Raw genomic sequence first — 4,806 nt, 5'->3', positions numbered from 1 at the left:
AGCAGTATACTACCCTAGTTTGCACTAACTGATTCAGGATGACTTAACCTACACAGCAAACACCATGGGAGGGAGAGTTCTGAAAGTACATGAATACAGAAAGGCTGTAACAAAAAATATCCCCTTTACAGACAATGGAAGAACAAATCGTGTGTGTTTCTTCTGCTAGATGACTGATCCCAACAGTATTGTTTCCTGGCTTTGACTATTTCTGTGCTAAGCAGAAAATTAATGTCACAATCTCATGTCGATGTACCTGAGACCTTTCAGCTGGCACTAGTTTATACTTGTTTAGGCTCCTTAGTTACATAGTCATTTACTTAGCCAGATTCAAAGGTGAGGCTTAATTCTTAGAAATTCAGATAAAGTTATCTCAGATTCCCTTCTGCTCCATCTATCTTATTTATAACTACAGAGAAAATATTTGAAAATGCAATAGAACCTATACTGACAAGGATGTCTACACCTGATTATGTTACATCAGTTAGCACTGTGTGGGTTTGAATACATTCTTTTGGATTTGCTTAGATCTAAATTGTGTACAAATTGTAACTGATGCAGCTTCACTCTATACATATCACAAGGGTTAAGGACAAGCCTTAATGTTAACACATATAGACAGGGAATTGTGCAGCATGCCCAAACCACATTTCAATTAACTGAAAGGAGTAAGGCTAGGTTTATAAAATTATAGATGTCTAAAAATCAAGTCATTTTTAGCATAAATCACAAACACATCTAAGCAGGTCAACTGTCAAACTCCAGTTAACAATATGTACAGGTTAGGAGTGATGGGCTAGAGACTTATATGTTTGGATGCTAAATATTATGAAGCCCAAAAGTCAGATGCCAGCTGTGGCCTCAGAAAACAGAGCCAGAATATATAACACATACAAATAGAAGGAGCTACATCCAGCCAACATGAAACACTGCCAAGAGGGATGCATCTGACATTCTCCCTCTCTTCCGGACATAGTACCTCTCCATGGAAGAAACACAACATGGCCCAAATCCTTTCCTGTATGCAAGAATGTATGTGCACATGCACTGTCATACTGGCCAGAGACACTGGCCACACTTCTTTTAAGACAGAAAGTAGTCGCCTCCCACTGTTTACAGAGTAGCCTCACAGTCAGGGAACATGTCTTGTGTAAGGCTTCTTCTCGATGGCTGCCAAACAAAATACTGTGTTTATTTATTTAACATGGGTGGGGGCAGTGAACTCTTTCAAATGAGGTGATATTGCCTACCCACATATTTTTTGCTTAGAATAATTCATGGTCCTGATTGACCATGCCAGTGACCAAGCACTGAGTTTCAGCAATGGAAATATCACTTCTGCTTCAACTAAAATCCAACCAGTCAGTCATGCTAGGAACAGAGGCATCATGCAAGCTACACATCACGACCATGTTGCATAAGATGGAAGCATGCCTACCCTCCATGCTGGTACACATCCACAGCCAAGCTTGAGGCAAACTATGGCTGCAGACGAGAGGAGATATGAAAAACTGCTGAATGACTCCATAATATGTCTCCTTTTGGAAACCTGTATTGTGCTGGTGACCACATCAGAGGGGTAGAACCTCAGGACTAGAGAGCCACAGCACTGTGATAGCAAGCCATGAGCTTCTAGTCTTAGAAATCACCTTATCTTCCTGAGGTACCCCTGCCTGAAGTGTGGCAGAGGGTTAAGCACTATGGGAAGTCATCCTTTCTCAGTCATCAGCTGAGAGAGAGGTTAGCTTTAATTGTTAGCAAATACCACTGAAGTCAATCTAAAATAATTGGGTTTACCTTGCATTGCAGCTGGTTAAGGCACAGACCAAGAGACCTGCTGTACCTCAGCTAGGGGTCAACAGCTTTTACACTTCTACTCAATCACTTCTAAATGGCTGAATATATTGCCAGTTTAAAGCCCCATGGCAGTCTAAGCCTGAGATGCCCAAATTTGGGCCTCAACAAGCAAGCCTTTGGTGAAATAATTATTCAAGCCTAGTCTTGATTCCAGGAGAAACTATTTCCAAGGCAAGTTTCAGGTCTATTGATGTTCCAGCATTGGGGTATTGAGACTTTTAACATGTGGACTGCATTTCCCAGAATTATGCCTAGAATTATACTAAAATGAACTATAGATTGTAATTTAAGATTTTAAAATAGCAAGGATACATTTTGCTTCAGATATTCTGTGGACTTTAACTGAATTTATAAAAATAAATGGTCAGCAAGTCCAAGTCACATGAGAAACTTGGCTGAGAAGTCCAAAGGCTGAAGTACAAATTCTTCCTTCATGTTTCCTTTGACATACTTTGTCTTCTCCAGTAGACAGCAGTGAAGCTTCACTAAAAATGTACTTTTCAGTGTAGGCCAGTTTTCCATTAATTTTTATTCACATACCTTCCAAAGTAAGAATTCCATAGGGACACCCTGAGCATCTGAACAACTACTTCATTCCTGTCAGCCTTTTTTTAACACTAGGACACAAAATTTGCAAGTCCTCTTAAATTCAGTCACTTATTGTGTATCTGGAACATCTGTAGCAGTGCAGGGTAGTGTACAAGAACAGACAGTTTACCTTATGGCAAATTCCAAGGCAGTATTTAAAGTTCAAATGAAATTCCAGCATTCAAAGTGGGAGGTTTAAGGAAAAAAAGTCCTAGGTCTGTCAGTGAAAAGTTTAATTATGGACAAGAAGACACACACATAGTAAAACCCACAAAGGCAGCGACACCACTGTGGAAGCACATTCCAATAAAATCTTAAAAGATTACTTTAATAATAAACCATGCATTAACCATGCATTCCTGAGCAAGCCATCGCAAGATTAGCTACCACATTGCTTTGATGCAAGCAGATTTTTAAAAACTCTTCTTGAGACCACTTTTAAGTAATTCATTAAAACTGATGAATTTCAAAGGTCTCTGCACTTTGGTGTTTTTATTTCACACTGCTAACCCATTTTCCACCCAGACTAGGATCCCAGCGATCATAATGACAGACTGTGGTTTGGGCAGAGTTAACATCCGGAAAAGCGATAGAAAAACTCACTGAGGTGAAGGTTTCCAGCTGCAATGTCAAGGTAACTTCAGACCTGCTGAAAAATGCCTTGTGTTTGGGAAGTGCTGAGCCTGTTACTGTTCTGTGCAATAAGCAGCTAACTTAAAAAAAATCTATGCCAGCAACAGTAAGATCAGACAGAACAAATATGAGAAAAAAGTCATCATCCTGGAAAACATATCACTCTACTATAATCTTTTAATAGTCAGGCTTAAAGTCATAGCAGCCATTTTCCATTTGATTGTGGTTTTACTGTAGAGAAATAAAAATCCTTTCACTTTTCATAATGTGTGAAGCATACCCTTCAAGTCCTGCAGTGCAGTATAGATGAAATTACTGGACTCCTGTGGGATTCTCTGCCTGGATTCCTCCTATGTTCAAAAGGCAATCCTGTTACATATGTTTAATGTAACAGCTCTGAATTTTAGCATTTACCTCAAAAATCAGGGAAGCTTTTCTCACTTGAATTACAAAATAGATAGTGCAGTCCTTCGAGGCTGGAGACTTTTTTTATTCTCTAAGAAAACTGTAATTTTTTTCAGTTAGTTATTAACCATTTATTAGTAAAAAAGTTTTTCCATGAGATTAGTAATGTCCAAGTCCTGGTAGATAGTGAAGGACCTCTTGACATTTCTGTAGTAGATGCAATTTCATTGCACCTCAAAAAGGCCTCTTAAACTGCTCCCTATCTATTGGCAAATGAAAATAATTTTTTATTTCTTCCAAATTCAACAACAAATAGTATAAATCATATTTGTAACCATTAGAGCAACTAGTAAAGGTATTCCCATGAAATGTGCCTGGGTTTTATGGTGGGTAACCCTGTTTAATGCCAGCACCAGGCCGGGCTGCTTTATAGAAGTTGCTTTGTTATTTCACCATGTTTAAACTAGTCACAATGTCATCCTTCATGTTAGGCAGTCTGTGTAACTCCCACAAAGCACGCTGAGCAAAGTATTATTCTTTAAAATGCACACTGCCCCAGGACTAAGAAGTTCCAGTCCTGCTGGTAGGCATCTAGCACAAGGTGTTCAGAACAATGTACAGTGCAGTGCAAACTGTACAAAACCAACATTGTTAAACATGAATACAACAGTGTCCCAAGGAATTCAGATCTAATCCTGCAAATACCGACATGCGGGTAGCCAGCAACCTGTTAATTGTACCAAATGTCTGCTTACTTGTGTGGCATGCACTTCCTTCCGTGAACACTAGGCTAATGTATAGAAATATGTCCCTCGTGTCCTTTTTGGTTAAAATTAGCAACTTCTGAAATGAAAGACAGATACAGGCAAGTGAGACACAACTATCAGCTTTTAGTCACCTCAGGCAAAGGGCTCCTACCGCATTTGCTGTGTGGAAGAAAAGAGTACCACACAGCAGAAAGGAAAATATCATTTGGTAGCTTAGGATGTGGATAATGACCAAATGCATCCACCAGTTTTGAACCCTGACCTCTCCAGTTGTAAAATCATTTTGTATTAAATATTTCCCTCTTTTGAAACATTTAGAGATATCTATCAAATATATTAAAACTGGAGGAAAAGCGTTGCTCTTTTTTTGTCTTTTTAAACTTGGTGTTGCTGTAGCAGGCAATGTCACAGTATCAAACAGAAGTATTTTGCACTGTTTTGAGAAAAGAAATGTTGGGTTTACAGCCTCGAGAGAAAAAAAAAAAAAAAGGTCTGCTACAAGGACAAAAATGTAGGTTGTTTTTTTGGTGTTTTTTTTTTTTTTTTTTTTTTTTTT

This window comes from Athene cunicularia, assembly GCF_003259725.1.
Source record: "Athene cunicularia isolate RWA chromosome Z unlocalized genomic scaffold, athCun1 chrZ_part1, whole genome shotgun sequence".
Classification (NCBI taxonomy): domain Eukaryota; kingdom Metazoa; phylum Chordata; class Aves; order Strigiformes; family Strigidae; genus Athene; species Athene cunicularia.
This window is presented reverse-complemented; position numbering follows the sequence as displayed.